Source organism: Lissotriton vulgaris, chromosome 6 (assembly GCF_964263255.1).
Source record: "Lissotriton vulgaris chromosome 6, aLisVul1.2, whole genome shotgun sequence".
NCBI lineage: Eukaryota > Metazoa > Chordata > Amphibia > Caudata > Salamandridae > Lissotriton > Lissotriton vulgaris.
Window position 1 is genome coordinate 1,298,917,357 of NC_141694.1, and position 26,545 is coordinate 1,298,943,901.

The 26,545-nt window shown below is 45.6% G+C and overlaps 1 protein-coding gene across 2 annotated transcripts in view; it reads right to left on the reverse strand.

The window, feature by feature from the left end:
* Positions 1–26,545, reverse strand: part of STX7 (syntaxin 7) — a 241,753-nt gene that overhangs the window by 132,875 nt on the left and 82,333 nt on the right. The gene's annotated exons all lie outside the window — the stretch shown is intronic.

Sequence of the window (26,545 nt, forward strand, 5' to 3'; positions counted from 1 at the left end):
AGTCTGATCCGCCAGTTCCCCAAGGTAAGGCAAAGCCTGAAAATGGTCTTATTATTATGGTACAGAGTAGCACTCTGGTGCTAAGTTACAATTGTGCCTAAGTACGTGTCAGAGACACTTGTGGTTACTCGTGTTTTTTTCCAGTGTCAAGTTCCCATTGATGGTAGGGTGCTGGAACCCTTTAATGTATATAAGACATTCGGCTCTAATTGTTTGTGACAAACCATGTTCTGGAGATTCCTAACCCATGCTGCATTGCTCCATTGCTGCCCGATAGAGCAATAAAAGGAGCACAATGGCAGTAATGACTGACACCAATGACAGTATCACAGACATACACTCATAAACAGTAGGGGAGAACACGTATGATGCAAGAGACAGGGATTCTTTGACTAAATTGGGGTGGGGAGAATCAGTAATTATGGCAAGGGCTATGAGAATTGACAGTGTGGGTTTGATCACAGTTAGTCATGGTGATACTTGGATGAAGAATTTCAGTTTATTTTTTATTTTTTAGATAACAACTGTATTGAGTTGAAAGCACAGAGTCATCATGGCGATATCATATTACACATCAAACATGGTAAATAACAATACATCGATAAGCATGTGTTACATAAACTAGACACTTGGAAGAATGTTGTTCAGTTTGTCTGAGCATCGCCATTTCTTCCGTCCGTGATGTACATATCTCCACCCTAAAGGCGTTTCACCCACTTCTTATCCCACTTCTTAGGGCAACCCCCCAGTTTGTAGACCTCCTTTTCTGCTATCATTCATCAGTCGATCTCTGCCATCCATACAATCATTCAAGGTCGTTTATCAGATCCCCAGAACGTAGCTGTGGCCCTCTTCACTAACAAATGAAGAATTGCAGCATGAACCTAAAAAACTGCAGCCTTAACTCTTCCAGACAAAAAAGTGTAGAGTAATGGTGCTCTTGTGGGTGATCAGCTGTTGGGGGTGGGGAGGGGGGGTGGGGGAATCATCGCTAAGCTTTTACTGGGCTAAATGAGAAAGCAAGGTGTAGAGAAATAGCATCCGCCATGGCTGCCATTATTGAAAGCCTGGTGGTGAAAAGCAAATCAATGGTCCCGGCCCGGAGAAGATATGGGTGAGCAAGACCAGAATAAAGTAGGACTGCCATAAAAGCATGTTAACGATTATAAAGCTGGATTTGTGCTGAACCGAATTGGACAGGGTCACCAGATGCTTGCTATCACAACTACATTCCACTCCCACAATGCCTGCAACAGTAAAGAACAGGCTGGGCCAAACTCTAGAATGCAGTCCCGTGTACAGCCCTACCATGGCCAGCATTGGCCGACAGTGACAAAATACAGGACAATAACCATAAAAAGATTTACATTGTTCAAAACATTTGCAAAAATAATAGGAATCCTAAAAGTATTGCAGGAAGTATTGAAAGTAAATTCAAAACTAGAGGTAAAAGGCACAAATGCAGCAAGAAAGTAGTTGTACAGATGATACCATCAACAATATTTCAAAAGCTGTGAAATCATGATCAATCTGTTCCGATTACAATGCTTTTCATTGTCTCAGAATACGCTGCAAGCTCCATTCGACTAAATGCCCAGAGGCGTACATTTATGTAATTTTTATGGACTCTACTACTACTGCAAATTTTATATTTTTTGGCAGTGGATCAATCACAGACGACAAGGAGAAGTGGGAGAGGATGTCAGATGACAAAGGCATCTGTAACGCTAGTATAATGGAAGAGAAGACATATTTTCAGTTTCTGTGCATTCCATTCTTGCCTTCATTCAAACTTGGGTATGTATTGTCGCTGAAAAACATCTTTACAAATGTTAGAAGGTAAAATATATAAGTGGTTCTCTATGGAGGTTTTCCAACAGGAACACATTTATATCAAAAATGTATACAAGTACTTGTGCCTTCCCGTTAATTCACAATGCCACAGATCCTTAGAAGTAAGATCTCATTTTCATAAAACTTTAAGCATGTTCTTTGCATATGCAACATTTGATCAGGCTTCTAAAACCAGGAGCTACAAGCTCAGTGTAGTGCAAATAACTTTGAGTTGTGCATATATAATGAAGCCTCATACCCAACCCATTGGCTCCCTCACTCGCATCTACTATCACTTCATCACTACCTACAAACTATTCACTATCCCCTCTCTCGGCTAAACAAAGGAAAAACACCTTCCCTTGGTAAAGTAATATCTTCACCCTTCCTCATTCTTTGCTCTCTTAACCCCGTTTCCTAGAGCACTCTCCTTGCCTGTATGTTATACTTCTTTAGTAGATCGCACTGATAATCTATAGATGGTCTGCAAAATATATACACCTGGTCAATAAATGCATACAATGTAAATGGTCAACATATAAAATCGCTCACGTCAACATGCAAGTCTTAGGTCTTTAAAGCCCAATCCACTTTGAATAAAAATGTGCAGCCTTCAAGGTCTTTGTCACGATTTAGTATTTACCTCCAACTCACACTGCTATAGTTTTAAAGACACTTATTAGAACTGGGGGACTCTAGTTGGCAGAGGTAGGTACCACTGTCCAAATAGGGACCCTTGCTTCTAGTCAGGGTAAGGAGGAAACCCTCTTCAGATAGCCCTTGCTCACCCCCTTGGTATTGAAGGCAATGAGCAAAGTATTTGTACCAACACTCACAGTAACACAGTGAAAACACCACAAACTGATTCCACGACAGTTTAGAAAAATAAAGGTATTTAATCTAAACTACACAAGACCAAAACAACAAAAATCCAACATGTACAGTGCAATAATATGGTTTCAAAAGAGTTCTTAGGGTTGCGTTAAGATAATCCACAGTTGCGTCACGTTTTATCCAACAGTACCTTTAGATGCAACAAAAGTTCAAGTGAAAAACTATAGCGTTGAAAAGCAAGTGATGCGTCACTCCTGAGACCCTGGGGAGGCGATGCGACAACCCCGCTGGACACAGCGGGCGTGTTGCGGTGACTCCAGTCTGTATGGGGAGGGATGCGATACCTTGCGTGGATTCCGGTGCACAGGTTTCGGTGGAAGCGGCTTGCAAAAGGTACGATGCGACAATCTTCGCGGCGGCGACAATATCCAGTGTGGCGGCGATGCGCGGCTCAGTGGCCATCTTCTACTCTCGCAGCCCCTCGATGCGATGGCTCTGTGACAACTCTTGCAGCGACGTGATGCAGTCCGCAAGCAAGCGGTGCGATAGTCTCACCCAGTGACGACAGACTCTGCGACGACACTCGCAGCGATAGTAATCTTCCCGCACCAGATTGGTGCGTTCCGCAAACGAAGGATGAGACGACTCTGGGCGGCAAAAGGCACTGCAGCAATTTCGGCCTTCATAGCGGCGGGAATTTCCTCGCACTGACGGGGATGAGCTCTGCAAGCGAGCAATGCAATAAAACTTGCAGAAAGTCTTAAAAATCATGGTTTCCAGCTTCCAAACACAGGTACAACTTCCAGAGGCACCACAACTGGCCCAAGCACTCTAGGAAGGACATAACTCTCTCAGCAGAGTTCAGGGCAGCTGGGGGTGAAGTCCTTTTGTTTCTAGGACTTCTTAACAGGGAGCCAGCTCTTCTTTAGGCCCTTGGAGATTCCTTCAAGCAAGGGGACACAGCACAAAGCAAAGTCCTTCACCTCTCTTTGGCAGCAAAGCAACTGCAGGTCTGTCCAGCTAAGCAACAGCAGGACAGTCTTCCTTCTTCAGTCTTCCAGCTTTCTCCTTGGCAGAGGTTCCTTCTTGAATCCAGGATGATCTAAAGTTTAGTGGTCTGGGTCCTGTACTTATACCCCAAAAAGAATGTGTTCCCTTTGTGCAAGGAGGGCTCTGAGCCCGGTCCAAACCAGTTTTGGAGAACTCTGTTTACAGGACTCCTTTCCTTTCACAGTGCAGAGCAGAAACATCAGACGCCCCACATGAGGTGGAGCCAGCATTGTGGAGGGAAAGCACAGCCCAAGAGTACTTTGTTGACATGATTCCTTCTCTCCTTTCAGAGTGCAGGGCAGAGACATCAGACGCACCACAGGGGGTGGAGCCAGCACTGTGGGGGGCAGGCACAGTCCTATTCAGGTCCCAGGTGCAACTCCTCCCTCCCATCTAGATGCAGATCTCTCTATTCGCCCCTGGGCGGACTCATTCTGTCTCCTGAAATCCCCCAGCCTGTCACTCACAAACAAGACAGTCAATTCACAAAACAGGCAAAAGAAAACAGAAAGGACAGACAAGAAAGCAGATACTTTCTAAAAGTGCTGTTGTCAAACACAGGATTTCAAAAACATCCTTCCTAAAAGATGCGTTATTAAATTCTGAGTTCAGGGATACCATACTTTAATTTTCTATCTTGCTCCTATGGGAAGATATGCAGGTAAACAATATACACAGCATTCCCCTTTATAGCTTATAGTCAAGATAGCCTTTCAATAGTGAAAAACGAAAATGGCTGTAATTCACTACCAGAGCATGTTACCCACACTAGTACATGCTCTACCTTTCACATACACTGGACCCTGCCCAGGGGGATACCTTGGGCCTTCCATAGCGGTGACAAATGTGTACAGAAAGGGAAGGGTTAGGCCTTGTCAATGGGGACACTGACCAGGTTGACATGACAGTTCACAGACTGCACACAGTCACTGCAGTGGGAGGCCTGAGACACCATTTTAGGGCTACTCAGGTGGGTGGCACAATCAGTGCTGCAGGCCCACTAGTAGCATTTGAATCACCAGCCCTGGCACACTCAGTGCACTTTACTAGGGACTTCTTGGTGATACAAATATGCCAATCATGGATAACCAATTATAATAACAATGTATACAGAGAGCATATGCACTTTAGCACTGATCAGCCGTGGTAAAGTGCCCAGAGTCCTATTGCCAACAACCACAGGTCAGGAAAAATAAGGGAGGAAGAAGCAAAATGTTTGGGGATAACCCTGTAAAAAGGGCCATTTCAAACAACACTTCACAGTTTTTCAGTATTTGAGCTGACTAATCTGGCTAATAAGGTTTTGTTGTATAAACAAATTCAAGACCATCAGAAGCTGATAACCATGAATCATGACCATGATTCATGACAGAAGAAGGAGAAAAGAAGGGGGTTGGGGCAGGGGGTTAATAAAGGTAAATGTTTAAAAAAAACTGCGCCCAACTGAAAACCTTGGAAAGGTTCAAGCAGAGGTAATTACCACACTTAAACACCACAGGAGAAATTAATGTTCTCAAATGCAAACCTTGGGTGTCCACAGGAACAAGAGGACAGGATAACTGAACTTTGCCTAACCCTAACTTGACAATGTATAAAAAAAATTTTTTTACTGGAATGTTCAATTAGCTTTAAATTAATTGCTCTCAGGACAACCCAGTGGAATGAAAACAGGCATGATTTATTATGAGAGTTCAGATTTTAAAATACTGCCTGTTCCAAAATTCTTCACACATTTTCCATCACATAGCTAATGGTGGGATGTGGTCTAAGTGGTGAAACATCAGGTAGTCTTAACAACATAAAGGGGCAAGACACGTTTGTGTAATCGTTCCCTTTTTATTTTCCCTAAAAGTACCCAAGTAACACACAAAACTTCTAAATCCAGCAGTGGGTCGCCAAAGTAGGTCAGGTAATAAAATCCTTTTTGCATATAAAGAAGATGCAATCTTGATTTTTAGCACTATTAATTTGGACAGGCAGAGATGTGCCTCATTTATTTATCACGGTTATCGGCAATTAAAGAATACAAACAGAACTTTGATTTTTGACAAGAGAAACCACAAAAAAAATTCATGTTTTATGCACCAAAATAACTAAGACAAATAAATGGTCCATAAAACCAAAAACCAAACAAAAACCAACAAAATACCTGCCTGAAGGTTTTAACTCGGTGCAATAACAATCTGTCTTTAAAAGCATATTTTCTTTAATGTATGTTTTATTCAATAAATAGGCCAGGTCAATGATGCTGCCAAAGAAAAATAGACACCCTAAATTATCCAAGTTATCAGATATACTTTAATAGCATTACAATGCCATATGTGTACCCCTGAAAGTTCAAGATTATTAGCTGGAAAAATAAACAAAACCATGACAGCTGAGTGAAGGGCTAGCACTTTTTTGTGGAAGCACACAACATCTTCCCAATCAAAAAATGCACTCCTGGTCTGCAAAATGCAGGCCATTCATGGTAGTGCTACGTAAAGTCCTTGTTTACATTCATTACATAATTGTCTGGCGACAGCTTTGCTGTCAAGCCAACCTAAAAAGTAGGATGTGCAAACAGATAAAGTGACTCAGGATTAGAATACGAAAGGGGTGGATTCAGAGAAAATGTATTCATTTCGGCATCATAAAACTGCTCCAAAGATGGATATACATAGAAACGTTCGAGGGACAACATATGAAAATGACTATTCTTAAAAGTTAACTGCATAAAGAATCACAATTGTGTTAAAGACAAGGAGGCTAGCATTATGCATCATCTTCATTCACTCCTTCTGAGCAGCAACACTTAAAAGCTTCAAGCAACAGAACACACAACAACATCACAATGAAATAGGATCTTGTTGCTCAGAAGGAGTGAATTAAAAACATGCATAATGTCAGCCTCCTGTCTTGCCATAAACTTGAAGAAAAAGTATCCCTTCACTCTACTATAAGAATGTAAATAATCTACATAAATATTTGTATGAAATAGAAACAGATTAGATACTCTTTTTGAGGTACAGGTAGATTAGTACAAAGTATTATAAACATGAAAGAAGTAGGTTGCCTTTACCAACAATATGAGCAGGAGCCCCCATGGTTGGATACGGATGCGGTTTACCGCAATTCATGTGGGCTCTTATTAGACCCAGGAGGGCATCCTTAATAGAAGGGAATGCTTCAAACACAATACTGTGTCATGCTGCATCCTCTCCCCACCCCGGTAAGGTGGTACTACCAGGGAGTTCTACCATAAAACGTACAGAACAAAATTGGGATCCAGTTTACTTAAAAATACCTTCACTTGCCTCAATTATCACCTTTATTGATGAGGACCTGAGGTACACTAAGAACAAATCCAATGATCAAACCTTACGAAAATAATGTCTCTAGTCCATCTTACAGTCTACCAACATGTTTCTGCCCACACTGGAAGCCTAAAAGGTCTGGAGCATTCGTCAGGGCTGTTGGATCCCTACAATAACACTATTCGGTGTCCCGTGTGTCCCCACATGCTAATGTGTGGGAGTACACCTAAGATTTAACCCAAGTGAATCCTACCTGGGATACTCCTATGCGCAATACATCATGGATCCCTAGACTTTAGAAGATACCAGAGCCTCGGCCAAAGGAGAGGTGGTGATCTTCGTAGTCACACCTTCATCAGAAGGCACGCCACATGGGAGAATCTACATCTGTCCGCTCCCTGCAGCTTTGGTACTTAGTGCAAAGTAACTTCTTCTAGGAAAAGTAATGCATTTATGAACTCTATTAAGCAGGAAGTTCTCATTTCAATATTTGTTAATCATAAAATAAGTGTTGGCAATTTGTTCCAAAATAGGCAATGCAATGTCATAACTTGAATGGCAGCTTTGTTCAAGTTAAATTCTGAATTACTATACTGTAAATCTAAGATTTAATAAGCCATCCTAGGGGAATAATGTAATGCATACAGCACAAATGAAAAGAAAAAAAAAAAAAAAGAGTACCGGGAGAATAAACGTGATTGAGTAGTCCGATCATTAAGAACCTCCAATATAAAAACACAGCGGGAGCAACATAACTGGTGAAACCACTGTTGCTAGTCAAACTCCAGGTAGAACTGCATATTATGGAAATGCACAAAAATCTTAGATTTACATGTACATTCATAGTCCGAGATACTTATTCTACCAGACTGTGTGTAGTCAGAAATATAAAAAAGCAATCTTCCTTTTCAGACGTCGTAGAAGATTAAATATGTATTTGAAAGAACTAACAACATCATTATCTTGATACCCTGAATTGCATTTGCAAAGGTCGATTTTACTTGTCAACCAAGATACCCTTACTAAATGCACTAAATGCAAAAACATAATTTACACATCTGTGCACCTACAGGATTTGAGGACAGTGAGCTCGAAACATCAGACATCACATGACTGATTGCCCAGACCCAGATGCCCTGGTGGAATACAATGAAGCGGTTAGACACACTGTAGCTAGTCACAAAACTATCTAAATGAAATGGAAACCCTGCATGCAACCTGTAATTTCAACAGAAGTCAAATAAGGTCTTAAAAAACAAACATATTAACAATAGGGCAATTTACAGGACAGTTCTTGATGTGGTAAATTATACACATGGTTTGTCAGATGTGCATCCCACACAAACTCAAACTGTATAGATACATTTTTTAGGAACATAAAAACATTTGAAAGAGACAAATAGTTTGAAACTTATAGCTTAAAATACATTCATGTTTAAATGGTTAGATTTCCACTCCCACCAAACACAGATCACACACTATCTTTCTCTCTCTCTGGTACACAATTTTTCTAATTTCTCGCCAGTGCTGAATCAAAGTCGGTTTAATAGCAGGAATGAGAGAAGTCTTGTATTCTCTGCTCGTTTCCAAAAGGCCACCATAAAATCCTTTTCTACATGCAAAAGGGACTAGGCTGTTACAGAAGCGGACTTCCTGAGCTATGCTCAGCTGCGTATTGGTGGCTGAATTCTCTTAACAATGAAGCAGCAGTTAGTCCAAAAATCCCCTTCAACAACGTCGTGGCTGCATCATAAGAGACTAAATAGTTATCTTCCTCTTGCAGAAGATCATCGCATCACCACGGGAGGCCAGGTGGGCAACCTTGAGAAAATCAGTATGCAATTTCAGTCACAATTTCGCACCCTAGCAATGGGAATTTGTAAGAAATGCGGTTATTAGTAGAGATGGGTGGAAACACCATACAAATAATAAACACTTCCCACCAGGGTGACCCACAAGACTCACTAAATAAACATGTGTTTAAACCTCTGGTAGCTTGGGACAAAAGCAGTCAGGCTTAACTTAGGGGCAATTTGTATAATATTTATGCAGCACTCCAGCAGCAATATAGTGAAACCGCAACACAAGAGAAATCCAAAACCAATTTACACAAAGAGAGCACATTTTGATAACAAAGACAACACCAAAATGACATAAATCCAATCAGTTGAACCGATGATATGATTTAAAAAAAAAAAGAATTGTGAAAATAGAGCCAAAAGCACAGCACCACTCTAGTTGACCTGTTTGTTGGAATCCAGGTCGGATACAGTGACCAGGTTTATTCCGCTGAAAGTTTACCTTCTCAAGTCTGTGTGAGGACTGCTGTTTGCAATGGCTGGACCCACAAGGAAGTTGTAAGCAAGAGGAGCATGTAAAGCATTGTAAACAGTTACTGATTTGGCGCAGTACACTCCAATTACAGCCAACAGAGCAGGACCGGAGGGGCACCGCTTGGAGACGAATACTCCTAGTAGACGCCAGCAGCAAGACTCGAGAAGGTCCAGTTGGGGCTGGTCAGCTGGGCAGTTGCAGGGAGGCCTATGGAAGCTTGTTGTGTCCCTATAGCTCAAACAGGAGGTCAGACAACTGACCCTAGGAATTACTCCTGTGGAGCTGGAGTTCAAAGCAAGCAGGTCTAGTCTTCTTTATTCAGACAGCAGGGCAATACTTCTTGTGAATCTTCCACTGGTCCAGGAGTGTTCTGATGAGAAGCTCTTATGGTGTCACTTTTGTACTTGGTACCAGCCTTTGTGTGTGGGGGATTCATGGCCTGCTCCAAAACCTGGTTCTGGTCAGTTCTTCCCGGTCCCCTGGCCTTGGCTCCACATTGTCCAGGGTGACAAAGACCAGGGCAGTCCTGGAGTCGGGTTCCGTTGTTCGTGCTCCAGGCAGTGCCATTTGAAGTGCACATCTCCTCACAGCACACCAGTCAGAAAGACTCACTCCCCTCACACCTAAGCCTCTTTTGCCCCCATGACTGGGAAGAATACACAACCCACAACAGGAGAGCAATTCACAGTAATGTGGCCCTGGACAATGGCAGAAAGGCACATTTAGTTTAGTCAGAAAATGCCAACTTTCTAAAAGTTTGAAGAACTAAGGAGTTAGGCCCATACAAGGGGTGGTGTAGGCTGGACCCTATAATATATTAGCAAACACAAAATGCCTGCCCCAACCGTTCTTTTCAACACTTATTCCAACCAGTAGGACAAACAAAACTACTTACGTTTGACCAGGTATTTTATTTTATACCCATCAACTTCAATTTTTTCGATATTTTTTGTAGAAAAAAGTTAATACAGAAAAGAAACAAAAACATTCAATAAGTTGCGCTTGGACCTGTACAAGAATATTTACAAGACTGACATTATATACATTTAAAAAAACATTACAATTCTCATGCATTCTACATATAATATACATTACAAAACAGGAACAAAAACAGAAAAGTGTGACAAATTGATATTCAACAGACCTAATCTGTGTTCATAGAAGAAAGTAAGACAAAGTGATCCCTCCTTAAATAGCTGACCCCGGCTTGTTCTATTATGGAAGACAGACTATCTCTCAACATGGTGGGGAGAAATTAGAATAGTAAGACAACCCCAATCTTTTTCTAATGATAAGCCATGTTTAATTTTTTTGAAGAATTTCTGACTCCCAAATTTGAACATGAATCCGTCTACTGCTAGATTCGCCCCCATTAGCATAGCTCTATACATTGACCCAGTAGGAAGATTAGATGGCGTTTTTAAAAGCATCCTAGAGTGTGACATCTGGAAGGCCCATGCATAGTATAATAGATCCGGCAGAGCAAGACCACCCTTCTCTCTTCTTCTCCTCAACTTTTTCCATGCTATTCTGGTGGATTTGTAATTCCAAATGAAGGAGTTAATTTCTCGCTGACATTTTTCAATTGTTTTAAGGTCAAATGCCATGGGGATAGCATTAAAAATGAACGTGAACTTTGGAAGAATACACATTTTGACCAGATTTTCCCTGCCCATTATAGAAAGTGGCAAGTGAGTCCAAGATTTTAAAAGTCTTTTACTCTCACTGTATATTCTGTCCAAGTTGGTTTGTCCAATGCTGCCCACTTCTTGGGTGACTCTTATCCCAAGATAACGCATGGAGGTTGAGATATTTACAACACGCTGAATATCTGATAAGTTCCATGCCATTATTTCACTTTTACTCGAGTTAATATCATAAACCGAAATATGGCCAAACACTTCTGCCCGCTGAATGAAGACTGGAAATGCCTTTACTGGGTCAGATGTAAAAAGCAGGATATCATCTGCATAGAGTGCTACCCGCCTTTCCCATTCTCCAAAGCTTAAAGATGGAATGTTAGCCTCCTCCAGCAAAATCAGGGCAAACGGTTCGATAAATAGGTTGAAGAGGAGGGGGGAAAGCGGGCAGCCCTGCCTTGTACCTCTGGTTATATTAAAGGCATCCGTCAAAACCCCATTGACCAACAACCTGGCCGAAGGGGCACCGTAAAGCTGGTTTATAGTTCTGCAAAAACCCTCCCAACAGTTGAATTTTTTAAGTAAGTCATTTAGATAGAACCAGTTGACTATCAAAAGCCTTAGTTGCGTCTAAGGATGTCTATGGCCCCTATCAATTCATGTGTTAAGTCTGATAGTTGTCAACCTTTAATGAATCCTTTTTGATCTAAATGAACTATAGTACCAATAACACTAGCCAATCTTGCTGAAATAATTGTTGTAAACATGTTATAGTCATTATTGAGTAATGATATTGGTCTATATGACACGCACTCAAGGGGAGATTTCCCTGGTTTGGGGATAAGTACGATTGTAGCCTCCCCCCAAGATTTAGGCGATAAATCTTCTTCTATTAGGATACCAATAAATAGGGCCGTCAGCGGGGGGCGGAGCTAGCCAGCGTCGATGGCGGACGCGTGAGCCTTCGGCTCCTCGCAAAGCCCCAGAATTATCCTGCTTACCTATCCTTGCTGTGCTCGAAAAAGCCGTAGCTGACTCCAGAACATCAGCTGGCACCCCCGGCTGCGATTGAGGACCTCTTTAGCCGACTACGGGCGAGCTTTCCTGATCATTTCGGGGTATTGTACCCGGAGGCGCGGCAGTGGCGGACTAGGCCGAAAGCAGCGCACTATCCTGGAACAGAGGCCGGGCGACGTCACTGGACGTGCGGCCTCAGCACTGGCAGTTGTCGGGCTGCGGGCGAACTGTCTCGCAGTTGGGACTTGTCTCGGATCGAATCGTCCTCTGCCTACTATTCGACAAAGACCCCGTGAGAGAGGGGCCTGGAGACTCGGCGGAGTGGTGAAGCAAACAACACCGGAGCCCGGCGCCACGAGGTGGGGCGGTCACTGGCTCGGTGCCGCAGCCTGATCGTTACTCTGCAGTCCTGTACAGCTCTACCGACCGCTCTTATCCTGTTGAGGGCTAGGTTGCCTGGGGCTGGCAGTGTGGACCTGGCCGCCTTTGGAACTGGGAGGTTTTGAGACTTGTGAACGGAAGGGTTCTGTCCGCCATTACAGTCGCCATTTTCGGCGCACCGGACACTCGAATACTGGTAGCAGTGTATCGAGAGCCAGCGAAGATCCTGTCACTGCCTGATCGGTCTGCCCTCTTGTTCGGTACTATCACACATCGGAGACTACAATGGGGAAGAACGATGCAACTCAGGGGAAGATCTCCTTTGAACGGCGCCGTCTGAAGGGATCGGAGGTGGCAGCACCGGACACGTCACCGAAGGGAGCTGCTGCGGCGTCGACCCCGGCGCCCACGAAGATCCGGGACATGTTGGCCGCAATGGAGAAAGGCATCCAGGATAGCATTGCAGCGGTGGGCACCAAGATAGACGCTCTGTCCTATCGCATGGATCGAATGGCGGAGCGAGTGGACAAGCATGCGGAGCGCCTAGACATGGCGGAGTGCCGGCTCACTGAGGCTGAGGAAGCCCAAATGGAGTGGGACAAAGAACGAAAGCAGTTTGATAGACTCCTGACTGTTATCAGGGACAAAACGGAGGACTTGGAGGCGCGTTCCCGCAGATCCAACCTCCGTATCACAGGAGTGGCGGAATCCACACAAACGGGGAAGATGGAATTATACGTGGAGAAACTGCTGAAACTGCTACTGGGTGAAGAGGTCTTTTCCCCCATGTTCATTGTGGAACGCGCGCACCGCACGTTGGGCCCACAGCCTCAACCTGGCGCACCACCTCGCCCCATAATCGCGAAACTGCTTAACTATCGCGACAGGGACACCGTTTTGAGAGTGGCGAGGGAGAAGGGCAAACTCCAGCATGAGGGCATGGATATTTCCCTCTATCCGGACTTTACAGCCAGGGTGCAGGAAGAAAGACGACAGTTCGCGCCATACAAGAAGCAACTCCGTACTCTGGGCCTGGACTATGCGATGCGGTATCCCGCCAAACTCCGGATCAATACTGGTGGGAAGTCGTATTATTTCACGGACCCGAAAGAACTCCATAAATCCCTCAAGACCTGGACACGGGAACGGAAGGAGACCCGACGTGGCCAAGAAGACGAAGCCGGCTCGACATCGAACCTGGAGGAACAGGACTGAGGGCGGTTGGGGTGAGGATTGGCACTCTTCACTGCTGATGGTTCATGGGCCCTGACGACATGTACGCTCCAGCTTTGTAGAGGCGTTTGCCTTATTGTTTGGGGATGGGAACCTTGATTAAACAATGGACTCGTGCACTGCTGGTAAGGTGATGTGAGCATCAGGGGAGAGTACCTTGGACAAGCGGGGCAAGCCCGGGGGGGGGCCAGTTTGGGTGGGAAAGGGTCATACCTCTTGATATGCTTTGGGCACTGACACTCGAATGGGGCTGGAGGGGGCGCTGTACAGACACTCTCTCGGAACAGTTCGTGGTGTACTATATTGGTGCGCTCTGCCCTGGTGCCTTTGGTTGTCTTACTCTCTGAGGGGTTAGTGTTGGACTATTGAACAATACACCTGTTGAGGGTACATGGGGGGGGTGATTGGGGTCTGTCTGACCAGGTTGGGGGAGGTCGGCTGTGGGTGGGTTGATGTCCTAGGGGTGGGAACTAGAATTTGGACGGTTGGGGAGTGTGATTGCATGGGGTTGTTTGTGGGGTTCGACTGCGAGGTGTGTGAATTGCAGTGTAGTGCTGTGCCTGTTCGGAAGCGCCGGCTGGCGGCTTTGAGACTATGTGACCTGCTGCGTCCTGATTTACCTATCCTCAATGACTATGCACTAGAGAACCTTGGTAATGGCTGATACTGCGCCAAGTTTGCAGGCACGTGCCCCGAGTGAACTGAACCTAATGACTTGGAATGTACGGGGCCTGAACGACTTCCGTAAAGTGAGGAAGGTCCTTAACTATCTCAGTAGACACCATGTAGACATAGCTTTGCTGCAGGAAACACACCTGCCACTCTCCAGCAAAATGCTAAAATCCAGGGGTCTGGCCGGGAACATAGTTGCTGCGGGATTCACTACACATGCCCGTGGGGTGTTAATTTGGGCCAATCCCTTGTCACAGCTGCGACTCATTCCTGTGCACGCTGACCCGGAAGGCAGATATGTCCTAGCGAGATGTGTGGGTAAGGGGATAGACTTGATGATAGTGAACGTTTATGGCCCTAATTATGATCACCCTGAATTTTACGCGACTCTGTCCGCTCTTGCTAGAACATATGCACAGCCTTGGATGTTGTGGGGCGGGGACTTTAACTTTGTGTTCGACCCAGCTCTGGACCGCTCTGCGGGCCCTAATCGGCGACCTGTGGCCTCGGCCTCGTACATGGCAGCTGAAATGATCAAATCTGACTTGGTAGATGTCTGGAGGGAGAGACATCCAAAGAAGGGTGGGTTTACACATTACTCAGCATTCCACGATGTTCATACTAGGATAGACTACTGGTTGGCGCTAAGCATGGGCGAGTTTTGCGAATCTCGCGTTCGCGAATTTTGCGGATTTGCGAACTCGCAATCCGCAAAATCCGCGAATTCTCGCGAATTTGCGGATTTTTTTTGTGTGTGTTTGCGCGGGTTTCTGCCAAGTCGCGAGGGTTTTGTACAATGTCGCAAATTGCGAACTTACCTGTCGGGTCGCAAGTTTCGCGAACTTGTTGTTTCTACGTGTCCAGCCTGTTTGGGACACTCTTCTTCATCACTGCCACTCTCTGTCACCACTGCCACTCTCTGACTACTCATGCCACCCTCTGGCCCACCCATGCCACCCTCTGTTTCATCACAGCACCCTCTGGTTGTCCAGCAGTGTACATTATTGTGGCAACGCAAGCACACCTTCCCTGCCTCAAGTGACCTGAATTAATTTGGGGCTGTTTAATGTGTCACAGAATATTTTTTTAGCTGGCACCTGCTTCCTTAGTGCTTCATGATTAGTGATCTTTTGAACTTGCTAAGTGCTTTCATTGTTGCAAAATTAGTTACAACACCTGCCCTGCCCCAACTGACAATAATGAATTAGGGGCTGATTAATGGATTTGAACCTCCAGCCTGGCTCCTGCTTGTCTCCCTTAGCTGTAATTCAGGACCTTTGTGGCATATGTGTAACTATTCTGAGGTTCAGAGCAGGGTCACATAATAGTTGCAACTGGCAACTGAACTCTGGAGGGGCCCCTCAGGAAGCACTACAGGAAATGGCTACTAATGATGAGCCTGAACTTTTGAACCTGGTAAGTACTTTCAGTTTTGCTAAAATCGTATTTCTGCAATTTTGCACTTATTCGCGGGGCGCGAAGTTGTACTAGGAAGCCGCGAACTCACGCGAACAGTGCGAGCAGTGCGAGCAAAATCCGCTGCTCGCGGATTTGCGGATTTTGCGGGAGATTCGCGAATCTCGCGGATTGCGAATTTACCGAAAATCCGCAAAATCCGCGAGCGAAACGGATTTTCCGCCCATGCCTAGTTGGCGCCCCCCCTGGTACTTGGCAACATTAGTGCATGCGCAGTCCTCCCACGCACACTTTCGGACCACTCCCCTATTCTTCTCCGCCTCGCTACAGCCAGGAAGGGGATCCCGGCCTTCACGTGGCGGTTCCCGCCTTTTGCGTTGCTTGATGAGGCTTTCAGGGGGGAGCTTGCTGAAGACATAGAACAGTACTTCGCGACGAACATAGGCACTGTGGACGACTTTTTTACGGTCTGGGAGGCCTTTAAGGTCTACATCAGGGGGGTGGCGATGTCGAAACATTCTAGTGTGTTACGATCCATTCGGCGGGACCTCACTACTCTGGAGAATAAGATAGCGGAGCTTGAGGCTAGGCGACTGCAGCTGGGCGGCGACGCGGAGGGACAGGAGATCTCCCACCTTCTGTCCGAGTTTCAGGCGCTGGCGGACAGGGAGGTCCTCTATATGGGCAAATATGCCACAGCTAGACAGTATGGGGCGGGGGAAAGACCTGGAGCGCTGCTAGCACGCATGGTCCGCAGTACTAGACGCCCACTTGTCGTTGAGGAGCTGAGGACTCCGGAGGGAGACACAGTGACGGACGAGGAGCAGATACTAGAGACTTTCAGGAGATATTACGCAGATTTATACCAGTCCAAAACACAGGGAGTGGAGAGCGAGATGGATGACTACTTAGATCATATTGCCATGCCGTTCCTCAAGAACTCAGATAGGGAATTCTTGATGGCCCCCTTCCACCAGGATGAAATACTAGAGGCGCTGGCAGGTATGCGCTCGGGAAGCGCACCGGGCTCGGATGGCCTCACGGTTGGTTTCTATAAGGCCTTTAAGGACTTGCTGTTGCCACACTTGGTCGCACTGTTTGATGCCATCTGCGAGAACGGCGAAATGCCGACTACTATGCGTGAGGCGCTGCTCAGAACTATACCTAAACCGGGAAAACCGCCTGATCTTTGTGGCTCGTACAGGCCGCTTAGCCTACTCAATGTCGATGCCAAGATTTATGCTAAGGTACTAGCCACTCGACTGGCCCTATTGGTTCCTGGGTTGGTCGCTCCGGAGCAATCCGGGTTTGTCCCGTGCAGGAATCTAACCTACAACATCCGCACAGTGTTAGGTGCGATGCAACATGTCAAGCAGGAGAACAGCGCGCTGGCTATCTTCCTTGACATGGAAAAGGCGTTCGACTCGGTTGAGTGGCCCTTCATGGTTCGCGTGCTGCGGAAACTGGGCCTGGGCGAACTGTTCCTAAGCAGATTGGGGCGCTGTACCATCGACCCTCTGCCAGGCTGCGTCTGGGAGATAGGGTGACGGACCCGATAAGCATTGGAAGGGGCACGCGACAGGGCTGCCCCCTGTCGCCGTTGCTTTATGCACTGGTGGCGGAGCCCTTGGCGTGTGCCATGCGGGAGTACCACAGCCTGGAAGGTATTAGCTTCCCCACTTATAAAATAGGGATATCGACTTATGCAGATGATACGTTGCTGTACGTTAGAGACCCGGAAGTCAACTTGCCTGCGGTACTCCGCGAGGTGGTCCGCTTCGGCTCGCTGTCGGGCCTGAAGGTGAACTGGGATAAATCGATCGCGTTCCCGCTCACCCCGGTGACACGACCGTTCGCTATGGAGTACCCATTGCAGTGGTCCACCGACTCGGTTCGCTACCTGGGCATCCGCCTCCATACGGATCCTGAGGTCCTTGTCCGAGACAATTACGGGGTGGCTTATAGCAAATTGGTCGATGATGTGGATAAGTGGATCAGACTCCCGCTCTCCCTTTCAGGTCGAATCGCTCTAATGAAAATGGTGGTACTTCCCCGTTTCCTGTTTCTCTTCCTGAATTTGCCTGTGGTATTATCGAGGGCCTTCTTTCGGCAGCTCACCTCGGTGTTGGTGAGGCTGGCCTGGGGGGGCAAACAGCCCAGAATTCGTTGGACGACTCTGATACTCCCTGGCGAGATGGGGGGACTGGGAGCACCAGACCTAGAACGCTATTATAGGGTCGCTCAAGCGTCGCATTTACATTCGTGAGTGCACGGTGATGCTCGGACCCCGCACCTCATATTGGAGCGGTTGTTTGCAGACCCGCTTCCTCTGCCTGCCACTGTTTGCCTGCCCACAGACCGCGCGATTGGCCGGATGGACTCGCTGAAGGCGACCAATCACGCCTGGAACTGCTTGGTGAGTTCTCGTGGCTGCACATTGTTGTACTCCCCACTGCTGCCTGTGGAGTGGGCCCTTTGGCTTGATCCACTAGGTGAGAAAGGAGTGATTAAAGCCTTGCGTTCTCTTGGTATAGTAAAAATGGAAGACCTGTTAGAGGGCGGCATACTTAAATCATGGGACCAGTTGACTGCCACTGAGGCAGACCACACCCTGCTACAAAAATTCCAATATCACAGGCTCTGCTCAGCATTTCGTGAAATACTGGGCTCAGAACTGGAGGAACCTGAGGAGATCCCGGAATTGACCTATATACTTAAGTCCACCTCTTCGGCGAAGCTCATTTCACAGCTTAACAAGCTGGGTGTGACGCAGCAGCGACTGCAGCCGTCAAAGGCCAGGGAGGCCTGGCAAGCTGACCTTCAATCCCCCATAGATGACGGGATGTGGCGATACTGCTGCTCCAGCACGCGTAAGATTTCCCTGAACGGCAGGCACCGCTTGGTGCATTTCAAATATTTACAGTGAGTATACTATACTCCTGAACGCCTTCATCGCTATGGTCTACGTACCACGGCTGACTGCTAACGCTGCCGGACAATGGTAGCAGACTTTTTCCATTTGGCATGGCAGTGTCCTGGGGTGCAGGCATTCTGGGGTGAAGTCTTTGCGGAACTCGATCAGATTCTGGGGGAACCCCTACCTCGCACTCCTGCCCTGGCGCTTCTAGGTTATTCAAAGCCGCTAGCCCCGGGATTACGTCGCCTGGTGGACATGGCGCTGCTTTTGGCAAGGCGGGTGGTTGCGGCGTGCTGGATGCGAGGACCCTTCCCCACAAAATCTAGATGGTTAAGGGATCTACAGTACTGCTGCACCCAGACAGAACTGTACAGCGACCTGCTCCCGCCCAGAAGTAGGCCCAAGAACCTCTGGGATCTTTACAAAGAGCATATACAGAAGGGAGAGGAGGACCGCTCTGACACCACAGAGGCGGTGGAACTGCAGGATAGAATAGAGGAGCTCGATTCTGACACTGTTCACTGTGGCACGGGGGAGGGAAGGAGTGGGGAAGTTCCTGGTTAAATGGGGGCGGCTGTGAGAATCCGGGGATGCTTTGGTGGGGGGCTGCTGAGGAAGGGCTGTTCTTTATGGGGGGGATGGGCGCGGGTCACAGGGTAGGTACACTCGGGAACTTGTTAGTTGGGACAGGATAGGCAGACACACAGACACACACTAGCGGGTGGGGGGGGGAGTTTGGTGGGAACTGTTTATTTTCTTGTTGTCGCCTCGATGTTAGATCGCTGTATTGCACTTGCACTAGTTGATTGCCAGTTGCCGCACCACACCAGCACGTAGCTTGCGATATGACCTCAGAATTGGCACAGTTGTACTGTATATGCATTACCTCGCCGCCGGGCCTCCGGGATGCCGGCACAAAGGCTGTGTACGAATTGATCATTGGCTGTTTACGAGAAGTTGGTACTGCATCCGGGGGTACACTGTGTTCATGTGTTACAATTGGTGGTGTCAATGGCTTTGCTGTCAATAAAGATCTTTTGAATAAAAAAAAAATAGGGCCGTCAGCACGGGGGCGATGATATTTTCCAATGATCTATAAATCTTCCCCCGGCAGACCATCTGGACCTGCCGCTTTCCCTTTTTTAGATTGACGAATAGCTTTTTTCACCTCAGCCTCTGTTATCTCAGTCTCTAAGGACTTACTCTGTGTTGTTGAGAGGGTTAGAAGCGTGATAGCTTCCAGCCATCTATCCCTTGCCTGCTGGTCATTGGGAAGATCTTTCCTATAGATTGCCTCAAAGAAGGCTCTACCTATATCTAGGTTAGTGGATCTTGCCGTGGCCTCTCCCTCTATCCTGATGTCCTTAATATATTTGAGGGCTTGGTCAGATTTTTTTTCCATGGTAACACTTTCCCTGCGGCTTCTCCGAATTCAAATTGAGAAATCTTGCTCGCTTCCCACCTTTTATTTACTCTCTCCTGTACGATATTTTCCAGTTGGGATTTTAACTCAGTTCGTTTTTCCTGTTCCTCTGATGTTCCGGAGGACGGGTCGATCTTTAACTCTAGAAGTTTCATGTCTTGCTCTAGGCTAGCTACCCTTTCTCTATACATTTTTCGCCTATAAGAGGCTCTGTTAGTAATATGACCTCTTAAAAAGGCTTTGAATGTCTCCCAGACAACAGCCAAGCCTGCAGAGTCCCTATTTATATCAAAACATGCTGAGGACTCAGCACAAGAAATTTCACCTCTGAATCTTCGAGCAAGAGTGTCCGGTCAAAAGACCAGGATGGGTGTTTAATGATGTTTTCAAATCTCAAAGTGAACGTTAATGCAGAGTGGTCTGACAAGTGTGATGGTAGATAGTCTATCATTGTCAGAGTGTCCTTTAAGCAATAGCTGAAAAGAGCATAGTCAATTCTAGATTTGTGTTTGAAGCAACAAATCCGGAAGGACACCCCTAACTCGTTGCCAACTCTTTCTCTCCACAAATCCGCCCAGCCAAGTTGTGTCATAATTGTAATAAGGGTTTGCCTAGATTTGGCGGAGCTACAAGTTCCAGAATTTGTCGATTTATCCAGCATGGGGTTAAGGACGGTGTTAAAGTCCCCCATCCAGATCACTGGATCCTGGACTTATACTAGTTGGTTCCTGACAGCATCCAAGTGCCAAGGATCATCTGAGTTGGGACCGTAGTAACCCACTAAGGTACGGATCTGACCATCCAGCGAGACTCTCACTAATAGCCATCTCCCTGTGTGGTCTTCTTTGCGGTCCAGGATTGGCGCTTTTGCGCATTTAAAAAAAATGAATATTACCCCCCTGATGTTAGCATTGTGGTCTGTGTAACAGAATGTATCGATCCACCTCTGTTTTCTAAGTAGGGTAGTGGCCTCTGTTTTAAGGAGATGTGTTTCCTGGAGAGCTATGATCTGCGCTTGAGAGTCTCTCAAATATTGTAGAATAGTATCTCGTCTACCTTTCACACGCAGACCATTGACGTTCCAGGACATATAATGAATGATTGTCATGCTATAGATACTATCTCTAACTCCTTCCTTCTTTTATACCCAGTTTGGTGACATCTTGATTTTAGCATGTTAGAAGTCTGATTTTGGAAAAAGGGACAGGCTGAAAAAATAAAAAGGGCAGACAGAGGAGGATTTTAGCTATATTAACCTTTCTTACCCCCCCCCCCTCCCCACCACCTGGGAAACCCACCCTTACTTACTCTGGCCTGGTGTCTGGCCAGATTTACGCCCACCTACAGCCTTACCCTTCGACCCCCCCGCTACTATGTTTTGAGGTAAGAAGCTGCTATTGCCGACCAGTATGGACACAAAATAAACCGTTAATAGTATCCGAAAAAGATGTTTGGACATTACCTTCATTCTTTTAAGTATATATATATATATATATATATTATATATATATATATATACACATACATAAACATATACATACATACATATTTTTTTTTAGATAACATTTTTTTGTGGATTTTAATTTAATTGTTTTATTTATTTGTTATATATATTTTTTTCTCCCTTTTATTGTATCATTTCATTCAGATTAGTGCAGGAAGTTGAGATAATTTACATATAGGGACATATAGGGACCTATAGGGGCCCAAATGGACCTCTGTACTACTAGTCGCACCTACGTTATTTTGTACTCTGGGCCTGGGTGTGTTCTCTGATGGATTCTAATAAGTCATCAGCATCATGTATAGAACGGATGTTGTGCATCTTGTTGTTGTACATGATCCGTAGGAATGCTGGGAACCTCATCTGCACTGTGGCTCCTAATGACCTAAATTTGTCCATGCGCTGCCCCAACTCCCACTGTCTATCCAGTGTGGTTTTGGAAAGGTCTGAACGTATCTCAAAGGAGAAGTCTGGGCCCTTCATCGTTCTAGCTTTCAGAGCAATATTTAGGATTTTTTCTTTAAGTGCGTAAGTCAAGAAATTGATTAACACCTTTCTGGGTTTAGTTCTTGCCGGGTTCATGCGAAACGGATCTCTATGTATTCGCTGAATATCCATGTCTAATTCTTCAGCTGTTTCGTCAAGGTTAAGGGAGTCCTTTAATAGCCGAATTATAAAGCCTTTAAGGTCAGCACCTTCCTTGCCTTCTGGGATTTTCAGAAGTCAAATGTTATTACGTCTTGAATAATTTTCCAACACTTCGATCCTCTCTCTCATGTTCTCTCCATCTCTTTGGAGGGTGTGTATTTTAGATCTAGCAGTCTCTACATTTGTAGTCAAAAGACCTACTGAGCTTTTCAGTATTTCAGTTATTTCACATAGGCCATCCACCTTTTGACCTAGTACCTCACATGTTGCTCTTATTTCATTCTGATTAGTTTTAGAAACTGCAAAATCATGTCTCATCTCCTCCCTCATTGCAGCAATAGAGCTGACTAGGGCCTCAAGTGCATTACCTGCTCCCAGATCTTCCTGACCCCGGTCTACTGCATCCTACTTCGTCTCCTTTCCTGTTGCTGTTGCATTTTGTGTCCCTTCATCTAGCATTTTATCTTGTTGAATAGACGTTTTGCTGACAGTAGCAGTCTCTATGACCGTTAACGAGTCAGGCGGGATAGGTACGAAGGGAGCCTCGGGCGATACCACTTCAGAGGATGGGTTAGAGGAGGAGACTGAGCTGGAAATAGCAGTAGATGTACTCTGCCTTTCTTGCTTATCCTGCTGCAGGCTTTCTCCCCTAGATGCTGCCATATCCTGCGTAATCTCTAACACTTGGGGCAGAGCTTTGAAATAGGAGCGCAGTGATGGGGTTATACCTCCTGGGGTTTTCAGATTTTTGTTTTTGGTCTTTTTTTGCCTAGTGTTTTTTTCCCTCCTTCACAATCTCTCCCTCCTGACCTATCTTTGGAGCCAGCCCCAATGTGCACTCTGGGAGCTGTAGTTTGCTCTCTTCCAACCTGAACTCCGTACCTCGATTCCTGGTCTTACTCCTTGTGATCCTTACTTGCAGGTCTTTACTTTTATTACTGCCTGTCTTAAGTCCGTCCCTAATCCAATCAAACACCTTACTTTCAGTTGAAGAAAAATCACCCCGGTCTTCTGGCTCCTTCGAGTCAGCTGCCGCTCCGACTGTTTCTGGCGCCGATGTTTCTCCAGTGAGGGGAGAACTATCCAATGCTGTGTCCCTCGGCGTTGATTCCCCTCCTCCTCTGCTGATCGAAATTGCGGCGTGGAACCCATGAGCAGCGGCCGCGCCTAAACTCCACGGCTGCCCGTCTCCAACAAGGGAGAAAGGCAGAGGCAGGAGAGGGAGATACCACCGGCAGACACATTCACCGGATCCTGCCGTTCCACGATGTCAATTTCCCTCGGAATCCTTCGGAATCAAACACGCTCCGTCATAGGAGCTTTCCGCGGGTCAAACCTGTCGGCATAGCCTTGAACTCAGCAACGCAGCGGCGCGGGTCTCGGGAGGCTGATCGGAGCGCGCGGACCGCTCTAGCTAGCGGCCGCCATGTGAACATCTGGGAACCGAATGAGCTCTCCATGTACGGGCTGATATGGAGTGCCTTGGCCATGCTAGTGGCGAAACGAGACATAGCACGAAAATGGGGGTCCTCCGATCTGCCCACAGTGGCACAGGGGTGCAAAAACATGGACCTATTAATGATTACGGAACAAGCAGTATATGTAAATAGGGCATGCCCTCGTAAATGGAACAAGGTTTGGTCCTCATGGAACTCATGCAGGGGTGACCAATGTGATCCCCTACCGGAAGAAGATGATACCGGCTCGGACGAGGAGATGGAGGGAGAGTGGGAATAGTAGGAACATCTTTGGGCCAAGGTCGAATACATGGTGAGACGTTCTATTTGATACACTGTGGGTCTACTCTAATCCCAAACGTGACTTTACTCTTACATCTGCTGGGACTATTGTTGTGTTACATGTCGACGAGTTTGTTTGTTTAAAGTTTTATATAATGTACATTATGAGACAAGACAGACTACAATGAGAAAAATGTAGGCCTTTTTAATGGTCCGTTGTACACATTGAGTAAATTATGTACATCATTCTTTGCGCTTGTGATTATTGCAGCCGGACCCTGGGGGTTGTAGGCCAATAGCTGTGTTATTCTGAAAGTGTGCAATAAAGGTCCTTTAAAAAGAAAAAAAAAATCCCCCAAAACATATTAGAGAAACCTCCTTCAATTCTCTATCAAATTTTTCTTGGGGAATTTCCTCAAAATCCTCAATAATCCCCACTGGTTGAGCCCTGAAAGATTTATAGTAAAAATTGATTTAGGTGATATCAAACTATTTGGGTTACGAGACCTTCACCAGTTGAAAAAAAAAGAGGGTTAAAAAAACAATTCCTATACTTGAACATTCCCCACTGCAGTGGATACCAGAATTAGGAGACCACCCTTCCCATGTCAGCAAATTAAGAAACAGCAGGTGAACAAAATGACCTGAACCCATTTACTGTAATATGTTCATAGGTGCATCATTCCTGGCAACATACGAGGTTAAAGGTTTCAACAACATTTTACTAATCATTATTGGAAATCAATTGGTGGATCCCTGCCACATTCCTGGAGAGAATCCGCAAACCCTTAGCTATCTTCAGTTAGGATAGCGACCACCTAAATCAGGGGGGAGGGGTTGTTTGAAGAGATCATCAATGATATGGGCTAATTAACGTTCCCAATGCCCAGAAAACCCTTGTGCAATAACCCTGACCTACCATCGGAGACATGGCAACTAGCTATGTTGGGGGAGAGCGCTACGGTCGCTATATATGTTTCCAGTCTGGCAAAGTCAATTATCCAGTGATGTTGCTCTTTTGAGTGGGCCACATAGGGATCAAGTCAGTCATTTGCATCCAGCTCAGAGAGTTTCTGGAAAATGACGTTGCCACTTGTCAAATATAATGTGGTACCACAGAAGTATTAGATTACAAAGAGCTCTAATGTCACATATTAAAATACCTTCGGTGATCCACTTAAATGTGTCGATTAACTTTGGGATGCATTAAAGAAAATTTTTAAAAATCAAGCGTCAGAGCAAATGATTGAAACAGATTAGTAACAAGAAAAAACATGTGGTTGTCTTGTGTTTCTCCCTTGTTAAAGTTACATTTATTTGTGTGTTTTTCTTTACAAAAACAACCAACTTGTATGAATTTTAGAAACAAGTGTTTTAAAGTGTCTGCACTGTAATTTGCAGACTATGTTTAATTGTGTTACATAACATTGTTAAATCTACCAACTAATATGAAGAGAGTTATGCTATGTAACCATATGGTCTCATGGAACCATATGTATTTCACAGGTGACATTAAAGCTCTTTGAAATGTAATACTTCTGTGGTACCACATTATATTTGACTAATGATGACATTACAGTGCTGGCTTGTCTGTCTTGGCCCATCACCAGATTATAATCCTGGATAAATGGCACTCCATCATTTCCCTTAAATAATCTGTACATCAGGCTCTCAAACACTGCAGCTGCAGATGCAAGGCCAAATACCATGTTTGAACCTGTAACATCCAAAAGGAGTGGCAAATTATGTTAACCTCCTGCAGGATGGATGCAATTGAATCTGGCGATAGGCCGAGGTTAAGTTTATTGTCGAAAACCACATGATGCTCCAAGTCTGTGACAAGAGTTTGTCAATTCTAGGGAGAGGAAATTTGCCAACAACAATATTCTTGGTTAAATCTCTGAGATAAATGCATAATATTTTGTGACCATTAGGTTTCCGAGCCACAATTAAGGGGGCTATCCACTCCACACTCTCTACAGGTTAAATGATCTCTTTACTTTCCAGGGCATCCAACTCCTCCATTACACTTTCTTTTACTCCTAAAGCGATGTTCCTAGCTCTATGGCATACAGGTACTGCTCCCTCCTTCTTGTGGAAAACTCCTTCAACTTCCCCATCCTGCCTGAAAACACACTTGGAAACGGTTTCATAATTTCGTCTTGCATGGGAATCACAGGTAAACGTAGTCGCAAAACTTGGCTAATGCTGTTGGGATCGAGGGTAATAACCAATGCCCCCTGGTCTACCCACCCTAGCACTGAGGGGCTCTTTTCTGCTATGTATAGCTTCCCCTGAGAGGTCCTTCCCTTAAATTCAAGTGCAACAGCTCTAAACCCAATTATAGGGATATTTGCACCTGTAAAAGTAACAGGGTGCAAATCTGTAGGACTTAACAGGTCACTTAAGGCATTTACATACTTGCCCATTCATACAGAGCACTGCACAATTGCATATGGCAACCCCAAGTCTGCACTATCTGTAGGTCTACTCTGCCAATGGTCATGTTACACGCAGGTTTTTTTCTTGTTACAACATTTACATTCAAAACTGCATCCTTAAACACTGCATCATTAATACTGAGGATGCCTTTGGCACTCAACAATTC